General features: G+C 39.8%; 2 non-coding genes across 2 annotated transcripts; both read left to right on the top strand.

Annotated features, from left to right (window-relative positions):
* The first annotated feature begins 2178 nt into the window (after positions 1–2178).
* Positions 2179–2286, top strand: LOC130947008 (small nucleolar RNA R71). The gene has a single exon (XR_009072423.1). It is a non-coding gene; the product is annotated as a small nucleolar RNA R71 (small nucleolar RNA).
* Positions 2287–9856: 7570 nt separating this feature from the next.
* LOC130947075 (small nucleolar RNA R71) lies at positions 9857–9964 on the top strand. The gene has a single exon (XR_009072487.1). It is a non-coding gene; the product is annotated as a small nucleolar RNA R71 (small nucleolar RNA).
* Positions 9965–13668: the final 3704 nt, after the last annotated feature.

Consider the following 13668-nt stretch of genomic DNA (forward strand, 5'->3'; position numbering starts at 1 on the left):
AAAGAGAGAGAGTGGTGGGGTAGGTGGGGATCCTGTGGGGTCCACAGATCCTGAGGTGTCAAGGATAGCTTATCCCTGCACCAAGTGGAGTGTAAAACGCCATTTCTGCCAATCCTGGCGTTAAACGCTGGGCTGCTGCCCTTTTCTGGCGTTTAACGTTAGCTGCTTGCCCATTCCTGGCGTTAAACACCAGTCTGGTGCCCCTTTCTGGCGTTAAACACCCAGAATGGTGCCAGACTGGGCGTTAAACGCCCATTTGCTGCCCTTACTGGCGTTTAAACGCCAGCAAGCTTTTTCTCCAAGGTGTGCTATTTTTCTTTCTATTTTCATTCCATTTTTTCTTTTTCAATTGTTTTTGTGACTTCATATGATCATCAACCTATAGAAAACATAAAATAACAATGAAGAATAGATAAATATAACATTGGGTTGCCTCCCAACAAGCGCTTCTTTAATGTCAGTAGCTTGACAGTGGGCTCTCATGGAGCCTCACAGATATTCAGAGCAATGTTGGAACCTCCCAACACCAAACTCAGAGTTTGAATGTGGGGGTTCAACACCAAACTTAGAATTTGGTTGTGGCCTCCCAACACCAAACTTAGAGTTTGACTGTGGGGGCTCTGTTTGACTCTGTTTTGAGAGAAGCTCTTCATGCTTCCTCTCCATGGTTACAGAGGGATATCCTTGAGCCTTAAACACAAAGGATTCTTCATTCACTTGAATGATCAATTCTCCTCTGTTAACATCAATCACAACCTTTGCTGTGGCTAGAAAGGGTCTGCCAAGGATGATGGATTCATCCATGCACTTCCCAGTCTCTAGGACTATGAAATCAGCAGGGATGTAATGGTCTTCAATCTTTACCAGAGCATCCTCTACATGTCCATAAGCTTGTTTTCTTGAATTGTCTGCCATCTCTAGTGAGATTCTTGCAGCTTGTACCTCAAAGATCCCTAGCTTCTCCATTACAGAGAGAGGCATGAGGTTTATACTTGACCCTAAGTCACACAGAGCCTTCTTAAAGGTCATGGTGCCTATGGTACAAGGTATTGAGAACTTTCCAGGATCCTGTCTCTTTTGAGGTAATCTCTGCCTAGTCAAGTCATCCAATTCTTTAATGAGCAAAGGGGGTTCATCCTCCCAAGTCTCATTACCAAATAACTTGGCATTTAATTTCATGATTGCTCCAAGGTACTTAGCAACTTGCTCTTCAGTGACATCTTCATCCTCTTCAGAGGAAGAATACTCATCAGAGCTCATGAATGACAAAAGTAAATCCAATGGAATCTCTATGGTCTCAGTGTGAGCCTCAGATTCCCATGGTTCCTCATTAAGAAACTCATTGGAGGCTAGTGGACGTCCGTTGAGATCTTCCTCAGTGGCGATCATTGCCTCTTTCTCCTCTCCAAATTCGGTCATGTTGATGGCCTTACACTCTCCTTTTGGATTCTCTTCTGTATTGCTTGGAAGAGTACTAGGAGGGAGTTCATTAACTTTCTTACTCAGCTGACCCACTTGTGCCTCCAAGTTTCTAATGGAGGACCTTGTTTCAGTCATGAAACTTTGAGTGATTTTGTTTAGATCAGAGACTATGGTTGCTAAGTCAGAGTGGCTCTGCTTAGAATTATCTGTCTGTTGCTGAGAAGATGATGGAAAAGGCTTGCCATTGCTAAACCTGTTTCTTCCACCATTATTGTTGTTAAAACCTTGTTGAGGTCTTTGTTGATCCTTCCATGAGAGATTTGGATGATTTCTCCATGAAGGATTATAGGTGTTTCCATAGGGTTCTCCCATGTAATTCACCTCTTCCATTGATGGGTTCTCAGGATCATAAGCTTCTTTTTCAGATGAAGCGTCCTTAGTACTGCCTGGTGCAGCTTGCATTCCAGACAGACTTTGAGAAATCATATTAACTTGCTGAGTCAATATTTTGTTCTGAGCCAATATGGCATTCAGAGTATCAATCTCAAGAACTCCTTTCTTCTGATTCGTCCGATTGTTCACAGGATTCCTTTCAGAAGTGTACATGAATTGGTTATTTGCAGCCATTTCCATGAGTTCTTGAGCTTCTGCAGGTGTCTTTTTTAGATGAAGAGATCCTCCAGCAGAGCTGTCCAATGACATCTTGGACAGTTCAGACAGACCATCATAGAAGATACCTATGATGCTCCATTCAGAAAGCATGTCAGAAGGACACTTTCTGATTAATTGTTTGTATCTTTCCCAAGCTTCATAGAGGGATTCACCTTCCTTCTGTTTGAAGGTTTGGACTTCCACTCTAAGCTTACTCAATTTTTGAGGTGGAAAGAACTTTGCCAAGAAGGCATTGACTAGCTTTTCCCAAGAGTTCAGGCTTTCTTTAGGTTGTGAGTCCAACCATATCCTAGCTCTGTCTCTTACAGCAAAAGGGAATAGCATAAGTCTGTAGACCTCAGGGTCAACCCCATTGGTCTTGACAGTGTCACAAATTTGCAAGAATTTAGCTAAAAACTGATGAGAATCTTCCAATGGAAGTCCATGGAACTTGCAATTCTGTTGCATTAGAGAAACTAATTGAGGCTTAAGCTCAAAGTTGTTTGCTTCAATGGCAGGGATAGAGATGCTTCTCCCATAGAAGTCGGGAGTAGGTGCAGTAAAGTCACCCAGCACCTTCCTTGCATTATTGGCATTGTTGTTGTTTTTGGCTGCCATGTCTTCTTCTTGTTTGAAGATTTCTGTTAGGTCCTCTACAGAGAGTAGTGCTTTAGCTTCTCTTAGCTTTCGCTTCAAGGTCCTTTCAGGTTCAAGATCAGCCTCAACAAGAATGTTTTTGTCCTTGCTCCTGCTCATATGAAAGAGAAGAGAACAAGAAAGTATGGAATCCTCTATGTCATAGGATAGAGATTCCTTGAGGTGTCAGAGGAAAAGAAGAATAGAAGGAGGAGGTAGAAGAATTCGAACTTATCAAGAGGGATAGAGTTCGAATTGTGCATTGAGGAGGAGTGTTAGTCCATAAATAGAAGGATGTGAGAAGAGGGGAAGAATTTTTGAAATTAAAGTAAAAGATTTTAAAATAATTACAAGAAATTTTGAAATTTTTATTGATGATTTTCGAAAATTAAAGTTGGGAAAGAAATAAAGTGATTTTTGAAAAAGATTTTGAAATTAGAAATAAAAAAGGATATGATTCAAAACTATTTTGAAAAAGATGTGATTAAAAATATATGATTGAAAAACAATTTAAAAAAGATTTGATTTTTAAAATTAATGACTTGGCTAACAAGAAATTTAAAAGATATGATTCAGACATTAAACCTTTCTCAACAGAAAAGGCAACATACTTGAAATGTTGAATCAAATCATTAATTGTTAGCAAGTATTTTTGAAAAATGGAAAGAAATTGATTTTGAAAATATATGATTGAAAAGATATGAATTGAAAAAAGATTTGATTTTGAAAAATTATGGAGATTTGAAAAAAAATCTGAATTAAAAACAAAATCTTCCCTCTTGTGCCATCTTAGCGTTAAACGCCCAGAATGGTATCCATTCTGGCGTTTAACGCCCAAAACTCTACCCTTTTGGGCATTAAACGCCCAGCCAGGCACCCTGGCTGGCGTTTAAACGCCAGTTTTCCTTCATCACTGGGCGTTTTGAACGCCCAGCTTTTTCTGTGTAATTCATCTGCTGTATGTTCTGAATCTTCAATTCTCTGTATTATTGACTTGAAAAGACACAAATTAAATTTTTTTTTTAAATTTTTTAATGATGAGGAATAATCAAAATGCAACTAAGATCAAATAAACAATGCATGCAAGACACCAAACTTAGAAGTTTGTATACTATTGACACTAACAAATTGAGAATGCATATCAGAAACAACAAAACACTCAAGACAAGAGAATTTAAAGATCAGAGCAAGGAAATCATCAAGAACAACTTGAAGATCAATGAAGAACATAATGCATGTAATTTTCGAAAATTAGAAGAATAAAGACATGCAATTGACACCAAACTTAAAATTAGACACTAGACTCAAACAAGAAACATAAAAATATTTTTTATTTTAAGATTTTATAATTTTTTTTTGATTTTTTTGAAAATTATATGGAAAAGAAAATAAAGAGATTCAAAATTTTTAATAAAAATTCCAGGAATCATGCAATGTTAGTCTAAAGCTTTAGTCTAAAGAAATTAGACATGGCTAGCCAAGCTTCAGCAGGACATTACATTCAAGAGCTAAATTGATGAGAATCAATCAGCTTTGGTGATGATGAAAACATCACCTTGAAACTCTAGAATTCATTCTTAAAAATTCTGAAGAAAAATACCTAATCTAAGCAACAAGATGAACCGTTAGTTGTCCAAACTCGAACAATCCCCGGCAATGGTGCCAAAAACTTGGTGTACGAAATTGTGATCATCAATGGCGCCATCAACATGGTACGCTCAATTGCAATCTCAACTCTTTATCACAACTTCGCACAACTAACCAGCAAGTGCACTGGGTCGTCCAAGTAATAAACCTTACGCGAGTAAGGGTCGATCCCACGGAGATTGTTGGTATGAAGTAAGCTATGGTCATCTTGTAAATCTCAGTCAGGCGGATTCAAATGGTTATGGAGGATTGATAATTAAAAGATGAATAAAACATAAAATAAAGATAGAGATACTTATGTAGTTCATTGGTGAGAATTTCAGATAAGCGTATGGAGATGCTTTGTCCCTTCTGTCTCTCTGCTTTCCTACTGTCTTCATCCAATCCTTCTTACTCCTTTCCATGGCAAGTTGTATGTTAGGCATCACCGTTGTCAATGGCTACAGTCCCGTCCTCTCAGTGAAAATGTTCAACGCGCTCTGTCACAGTGGTGCGCGAAATTGTGAACTATACTTTTTCACAACTCTCATAATCCCTGGTAATGGCTCAAAAAACGTGGTAGCCCAATACCATGGCATTACACAACTTCGCACAACTAACCAGCAAGTGCACTGGGTCGTCCAAGTAATAAACCTTACGTGAGTAAGGGTCGATCCCACGGAGATTGTTAGTATTGAAGCAAGCTATGGTCATCTTGTAAATCTTAGTCAGGCAAACTCAGATATATATGGTGATGAACGAAAATAACATAAAAGATAAAGATAGTGATACTTATGTAATTCATTGGTAGGAACTTCAGATAAGCGCATGAAGATGCCTTCCCTTCCGTCTCTCTGCTTTCCTACTGTCTTCATCCAACCCTTCTTACTCCTTTCCATGGCAAGCTCGTATAGGGTCTCACTGTTGTCAGCAGCTACCTCCCATCCTCGCAGTGAAAGCTAATGCACACACTCTGTCACAGTGCTGCCAATCACCGGTGTGGTTCCCTCCCCTACCGGAATAGAATAACTCTTTTGCGTCTGTCACTAACGCCCAGTAGGTTACAGGTTTGAAGCACGTCACAGTCATTCAATCATTGAATCCTACTCAGAATACCACAGACAAGGTTAGACCTTCCGGATTCTCTTGAATGCTGCCATCAGTTCTTGCCTATACCACGAAGACTCTGATCTCACGGAATGGTTGGCTCGTTTGTCAGGCGAGCACTCGGTTGTCAGGCGATCAACCATGCATCGTGCAATCAGGAATCCAAGAGATATTCACCAAGCCTCAATGCTTGTAGAACAAGAGTGGTTGTCAGTCACTCTGTTCATGAGTGAGAATGGTGATGGGCGTCAATCATCACCTTCATCATGTTGAAGAACAAGTGATATCTTGGATAAAGAACAAGCGGAATTTGAATGAAAGAACAATAGTAATTGCATTAATACTCGAGGTACAGCAGAGCTCCACACCTTAATCTATGGTGTGTAGAAACTCCACCGTTGAAAATACATAAGCATAAGGTCTAGGCATGGCCGAATGGCCAGCCTCCCAATGATCTAAGAACTAAAATGTCCAAAGATGATCTAGAGATCTAAAAGTGATCAAAAGATTTCTATACAATAGTAAAAGGTCCTACTTATAAGAAACTAGTAGCCTAGGGTGTACAGAAATGAGTAAATGACATAAAAATCCTCTTCCGGGCCCACTTGGTGTGTGCTTGGGCTGAGCAATGAAGCAATTTCGTGTAGAGACTCTTCTTGGAGTTAAACGCCAGCTTTGGTGCCAGTTTGGGCGTTTAACTCCCATTTGGGTGCCAGTTCCAGCGTTTAACGCTGGGATTTCTTGAGGTGACTTTGAACGCCGGTTTGGGCCATCAAATCTTGGGCAAAGTATGGACTATTATATATTGCTGGAAAGCCCAGGATGTCTACTTTCCAACGCCGTTGAGAGCGCGCCAATTGGGCTTCTGTAGCTCCAGAAAATCCGCTTCAAATGCAGGGAGGTCAGAATCCAACAGCATCTGCAGTCCTTTTTGGTCTCAGAATCAGATTTTTGCTCAGGTCCCTCAATTTCAGCCAGAAAATACCTGAAATCACAGAAAAACACACAAACTCATAGTAAAGTCCAGAAAAGTGAATTTTAATTAAAACTAATAAAAATATACTAAAAACTAACTATATCATATCAAAAACATACTAAAAACAATGCCAAAAAGTATACAAATTATCCGCTCATCACAACACCAAACTTAAATTGTTGCTTGTCCTCAAGCAACTGAAAATCAAATAGGATAAAAAGAAGAGAATATGCAAATGAATTCCAAAAACATCTGTGAAGATCAGTATTAATCAGATGAGCGGGGCTTTTAACTTTTTGCCTCCGAACAGTTTTGGCATCTCACTCTATCCTTTGAAATCCAGAATGGTTGGCTTCTTTAGGAACTTAGAATCCAGATAGTGTTAATGATTCTCTTAGTAAAGTATGATGATTCTTGAACATAGCTATTTATTGAGTCTTGGCTGTGGCCCAAAGCACTCTGTCTTCCAGTATTACCACCGGATACATACATGCCACAGACACATAATTGGGTGAACCTTTTCAGATGTGACTCAGCTTTGCTAAAGTCCCAATTAGAGGTGTCCAGGGTTCTTAAGCACACTCTTATTGCCTTGGATCACAACTCTTATTCCTTTCTCTTTTTTTTTTTTCGTTTTTTTTTTTTTTTTTTTTTTTTTTGAAATGCTTTTTCTTGCTTCAAGAATCATTTTATTGATTTTTCAGATCCTCAGTAACATGTCTCCTTTTTCATCATTCTTTCAAGAGCCAACATTCATGAACCACAAATTCAAAAGACATATGCACTGTTTAAGCATACATTCAGAGAACAAAAATATTGCCACCACATCAAAATAATTAAACTATTATAAAATTCAAAATTCATGCAATTCTTTCTTTTATCAATTAGGCACGTTTTTATTGAAGAAAGGTGATGGATTCATAGGACATTCATAACTTTAAGGCATAGACACCAAGACACTAATGATCATAAGACACAAACATGGATAAACATAAGCATTAAAATTCGAAAAACAGAAGAGCAATAACAAGGAAATCAAAGAACGGGTCCACCTTAGTGATGGCGGCTCTTTCTTGCTCTTGAAGATCCTATGGAGTGCTTGAGCTCCTCAATGTCTCTTCCTTGTCTTTGTTGCTCCTCCCTCATGATTCTTTGATCTTCTCTAATTTCATGAAGGATGATGGAGTGTTCTTGATGCTCCACCCTCAGTTGTCCCATGTTGGAACTTAGTTCTCCTAGGGAGGTGATTGGTGAATGGGGGAAGAAGAGAGAGAGTGATGGTGGGGTCCTGTGGGGTCCACAGATCCTGTGGTGTCAAGGAAAAGTCATCCCTGCACCAATTGGCACTCAAAATCACGTTTTGAGGCATTTCTGGCGTTAAACGCCGGGCTGGTGCCCATTCCTGGCGTTTAACGCCAGGTTCTAGCCCTTTTCTGGCGTTTAACGCCAGTCTGGTGCCCCTTTCTGGCGTTAAACGCCCAGAATGGTGCCAGACTGGGCGTTAAACGCCCAACAGCTAGCATTACTGGCGTTTGAACGCCAGTTTCTTCTCCTCCAGGGTGTGCTGTTTTTCTTCCTGTTTTTCATTCTGTTTTTGCTTTTTTCATTGTTTTTATGACTTCTTATGATCATCAACCTACAAAAAAAGATAAAATAACAAAAGAAAATAATTAATTATAAAACATTGGGTTGCCTCCCAACAAGCGCTTCTTTAATGTCATTAGCTTGACAGAGGGCTCTCATGGAGCCTCAGAAATGCTCAGAACCGTGTTGAAAACCTCCCAACACCAAACTTAGAGTTTGAATGTGGGGTTTCAACACTAAACTTAGAGTTTGGTTGTAGCCTCCCAACACCAAACTTAGAGTTTGACTGTGGGGGCTCTGTTTGGCTCTGTTTTGAGAGGAGCTCTTCATGCTTCCTCTCCATGATGACAGAGGGATATCCTTGGGCCTTAAACACCAAGGATTTTTCATTCACTTGAATGATTAACTCTCCTCTGTCAACATCAATCACAGCCTTTGTTGTGGCTAGGAAGGGTCTGCCAAGGATGATGGATTCATCCATGCACTTCCCAGTCTCTAGGACTATGAAATTAGTAGGAATGTACTGGTCTTCAACTTTAACCAGAACATCCTCTACAAGTCCATGGGCTTGTTTTCTTGAGTTGTCTGCCATCTCTAATGAGATTCTTGCAGCTTGCACCTCTAAGATCCCTAATTTCTCCATTACAGAGAGGGGCATGAGGTTCACACTTGACCCTAAGTCACACAAGGCCTTCTTGAAGGTCATGGTGCCTATGGTACAAGGTATAGAAAACTTCCCAGGATCCTGCCTCTTTTGAGGCAGTTTCTGCCTAGACAAGTCATCCAGTTCTTTGGTGAGCAAGGGAGGTTCATCCTCCCAAGTCTCATTTCCAAATAACTTGTCATTTAGTTTCATGATTGCTCCAAGGTATTAGCAACTTGCTCTTCAGTAACATACTCATCCTCTTCAGAGGAAGAATACTCATCAGAGCTCATGAATGGCAGAAGTAAGTCCAATGGAATCTCTATGGTCTCATTTTGAGCCTCAGATTCCCAAGGTTCCTCATTGAGGAACTCAGAGGAGAGTGGTGCACGCCCACTGGGGTCTTTCTCAGTGGCGTCTTCTTCCTCTCTTTCCTCTCCATATTCGGCCATGTTGATGGCCTTGCACTCTCCTTTTGGATTTTCTTCTGTATTACTTGGGAGAGTACTAGGAGGGAGTTCAGTAACTTTCTTGCTCAGCTGACCCACTTGTCCTTCCAAATTTCTGATGGAGGACCTTGTTTCATTCATGAAACTTTGAGTGGTCTTTATTAGATCAGAGACCATTGTTGCTAAGTCAGAAGTATTCTGCTTAGAACTCTCTGTCTGTTGCTGAGAAGATGATGGAAAAGGCTTGCCATTGCTAAACCTGTTTCTTCCACCATTATTGTTATTGAAACCTTGTTGAGGTCTCTCTTGATTCTTCCATGAGAGATTTGGGTGATTTCTCCATGAAGAATTGTAGGTATTTCCATAGGGTTCTCCTAGGTAATTCACCTCTTCCATGGAAGGGTTCTCAGTGTCATAAGCTTCTTCCTCAGATGAAGCATCCTTTGTACTGTTTGGTGCATTTTGCATTCCAGACAGACTTTGAGAAATCAAATTGACTTGTTGAGTCAATATCTTGTTCTGAGCCAATATGGCATTCAGAGTGTCAATCTCAAGAACTCCTTTCTTCTGACTAGTCCCATTGTTCACAGGATTCCTTTCAGAAGTGTACATGAATTGGTTATTTGCAACCATTTCAATCAATTCTTGAGCTTCTGCAGGCGTCTTCTTCAGATGAAGAGATCCTCCAGCAGAGCTATCCAAGGACATCTTAGATAGTTCAGAGAGACCATCATAGAAAATACCTATGATGCTCCATTCAGAAAGCATGTCTGAAGGACATCTTCTGATTAATTGTTTGTATCTTTCCCAAGCTTCATAGAGGGATTCTCCATCCTTCTGTCTGAAGGTTTGGACTTCCACTCTAAGCTTACTCCATCTTTGTGGTGGAAAGAACTTTGCCAAGAAGGCATTGACTAGCTTTTCCCAAGAGTCCAGGCTTTCTTTAGGTTGAGAATCCAACCATATTCTAGCTCTGTCTCTTACAGCAAAAGGGAATAGCATCAGTCTATAGACCTCAGGGTTAACCCCATTAGTCTTGACTGTGTCACAGATTTGCAAGAATTCAGCTAAGAACTGATGAGGATCTCCATTGGAAGTCCATGGAACTTGCAATTCTGTTGCATTAGAGAAACTAATTGAGGCTTAAGCTCAAAGTGTTTGCTCCAATGGCAGGATAGAGATGCTTCTCCCATAGAAGTCGGGAGTAGGTGCAGTAAAGTCACCCAGCACCTTCCTTGCATTGTTGGCATTGTTGTTGTTTTCGGCTGCCATGGGTTCTTCTTCTTTGAAGAATTCGGTCAGGTCCTCTAAAGAGAGTTGTGCTTTGGCTTCTCTTAGCTTTCTCTTCAAGGTCCTTTCGGGTTCAGGATCAGCTTCAACAAGAATGCCTTTGTCTCTGCTCCTGCTCATATGAAGGAGAAGAGAAAAAGAAAATGTGGAATCCTCTATGTCACAGTATAGAGATTCCTTGAAGTGTCAGAGGAAAAGAGAAATAGTAAGAAGAAGGAGAAGAAGAATTCGAACTTTAATTAGATAAGGTTCGAATTGTGCATTAAGAAGGAGTGGTACTCCATAAATAGAAGGATGTGGGAAGGAGGGAAGAGGATTTTCGAAAATTCAATTAAAAGATTTTGAAAACATTTTGAAAATTTGATTGATAATTTTCGAAAATTAAGAGTGAAAAAGAAATCAAGTGATTTTTGAAAAAGATTTTGAAATTAGAAATTAAAAAGATTTGATTGAAAACTTAATTTGAAAAATATGTGATTAAAAAGATGTGATTGAGAAGATATGATTTGAAAAGCATTTTAAAAGATATGTTTTGAAAATTATTTTAAAAGATTTGATTTGGAAAATTAGTGACTTGCCTAACAAGAAAAGATATGATTCAAACATAAAACCTTCCTTAACAGAAAAGGCAAAAAATGTTCAATCAAATCATTAATTGTTAGTAAGTATCTTTGAAAGGAAAGAAATTAATTTTGAAAACATTTGAGTGAAAAGATTTGATTTGAAAAAGATTTGGTTTTGAAAAACTTTGAAAACTTGAAAAAAAATTGATTTGAAAACAAAATCTTCCCCCTAGCACCATCCTGGCGTTAAACGCCCAGAATGGTATACATTCTGGCGTTTAACGCCCAAAATGCTACCTCCTTGGGCGTTAAACGCCCAACCAGGTGCCCTGGCTGGCGTTTAAACGCCAGTCTGCCTTCTTCACTGGGCATTTTTGAATGCTCAGCTTTTTCTGTATAATTCCTCTGCAGTGTGTTCTGAATCTTCAATCCCTTGTATCATTGACTTGAAAAGACACAAATTAAAAATATTTTTGGGTTTTTAATAATTAAAATGCAACAAGAATCAAATAACAATGCATGCAAGACACCAAACTTAGCAGTTTGTATACTACTGACACTAATGAACTGAAAATGCATATGAGACACACAAAATACTCAAGTCAATAGAATTCAAAGATCAGAGCAAGTGAATTATCAAGAACATCTTGAAGATCACTAAGCCATATGAATGCATGCAATTGACACCAAACTTAGGATGAGACACTAGACTCAAACAAGAAATATTTTTGAATTTTATGATTTTTTTTTAATTTTTTAATTTTTTTGTGTTTTTCGAAAATTAAGTGGAAAAAGAAGGTATCAAAATTCTTAATGAGAATTCCAGGAATCAGTGCAATGCTAGTCTAAGACTCCGGTCCAGGAATTAGACATGGCTTCACAGCCAGCCAAGCTTCCAAAGAAAGCTTCGGTCCAAAATACTAGACATGACCAAAGGTCAGCCAAATCTTAGCAGATCACTGCTCCAAGAGCAAAATTGATGAGAATCAACAAGCTCTTGTGGTGATAAGTTGAAACCTCGGTCCAATCAGATTAGACATGGCTTCTCAGCCAGCCAGATTTCAACAAATCATCATGAAACTCTAGAATTCATCTTCAAGAATTTCGAAAAAAATAAATACCTAATCTAAGCAACAAGATGAACCGTCAGTTGTCCAGCCTGAACAATCCCGGGCAATAACACCAAAAATTTGATGTTGTTGCCGGATCTTGGCACTGATGTTACCAAAGGCTTGCTCAAAACTAGAACAATCCCCGGCAACGGCGCCAAAAACTTGGTGCGCGAAATTGTGAACTATACTTTTTCACAACTCTCATAATCCCTGGTAATGGCTCAAAAAACGTGGTAGCCCAATACCATGGCATTACACAACTTCGCACAACTAACCAGCAAGTGCACTGGGTCGTCCAAGTAATAAACCTTACGTGAGTAAGGGTCGATCCCACGGAGATTGTTAGTATTGAAGCAAGCTATGGTCATCTTGTAAATCTTAGTCAGGCAAACTCAGATATATATGGTGATGAACGAAAATAACATAAAAGATAAAGATAGTGATACTTATGTAATTCATTGGTAGGAACTTCAGATAAGCGCATGAAGATGCCTTCCCTTCCGTCTCTCTGCTTTCCTACTGTCTTCATCCAACCCTTCTTACTCCTTTCCATGGCAAGCTCGTATAGGGTCTCACTGTTGTCAGCAGCTACCTCCCATCCTCGCAGTGAAAGCTAATGCACACACTCTGTCACAGTGCTGCCAATCACCGGTGTGGTTCCCTCCCCTATCGGAATAGAATAACTCTTTTGCGTCTGTCACTAACGCCCAGTAGGTTACAGGTTTGAAGCACGTCACAGTCATTCAATCATTGAATCCTACTCAGAATACCACAGACAAGGTTAGACCTTCCGGATTCTCTTGAATGCTGCCATCAGTTCTTGCCTATACCACGAAGACTCTGATCTCACGGAATGGTTGGCTCGTTTGTCAGGCGAGCACTCGGTTGTCAGGCGATCAACCATGCATCGTGCAATCAGGAATCCAAGAGATATTCACCAAGCCTCAAATGCTTGTAGAACAAGAGTGGTTGTCAGTCACTCTGTTCATGAGTGAGAATGGTGATGGGCGTCAATCATCACCTTCATCATGTTGAAGAACAAGTGATATCTTGGATAAAGAACAAGCGGAATTTGAATGAAATAACAATAGTAATTGCATTAATACTCGAGGTACAGCAGAGCTCCACACCTTAATCTATGGTGTGTAGAAACTCCACCGTTGAAAATACATAAGCATAAGGTCTAGGCATGGCCGAATGGCCAGCCTCCCAATGATCTAAGAACTAAAATGTCCAAAGATGATCTAGAGATCTAAAAGTGATCAAAAGATTTCTATACAATAGTAAAAGGTCCTACTTATAAGAAACTAGTAGCCTAGGGTGTACAGAAATGAGTAAATGACATAAAAATCCTCTTCCGGGCCCACTTGGTGTGTGCTTGGGCTGAGCAATGAAGCAATTTCGTGTAGAGACTCTTCTTGGAGTTAAACGCCAGCTTTGGTGCCAGTTTGGGCGTTTAACTCCCATTTGGGTGCCAGTTCCAGCGTTTAACGCTGGGATTTCTTGAGGTGACTTTGAACGCCGATTTGGGCCATCAAATCTTGGGCAAAGTATGGACTATTATATATTGCTGGAAAGCCCAGGATGTCTACTTTCCAACGCCGTTGAG

This window comes from Arachis stenosperma, chromosome 8, assembly GCF_014773155.1.
Source record: "Arachis stenosperma cultivar V10309 chromosome 8, arast.V10309.gnm1.PFL2, whole genome shotgun sequence".
Classification (NCBI taxonomy): Eukaryota; Viridiplantae; Streptophyta; class Magnoliopsida; order Fabales; family Fabaceae; genus Arachis; species Arachis stenosperma.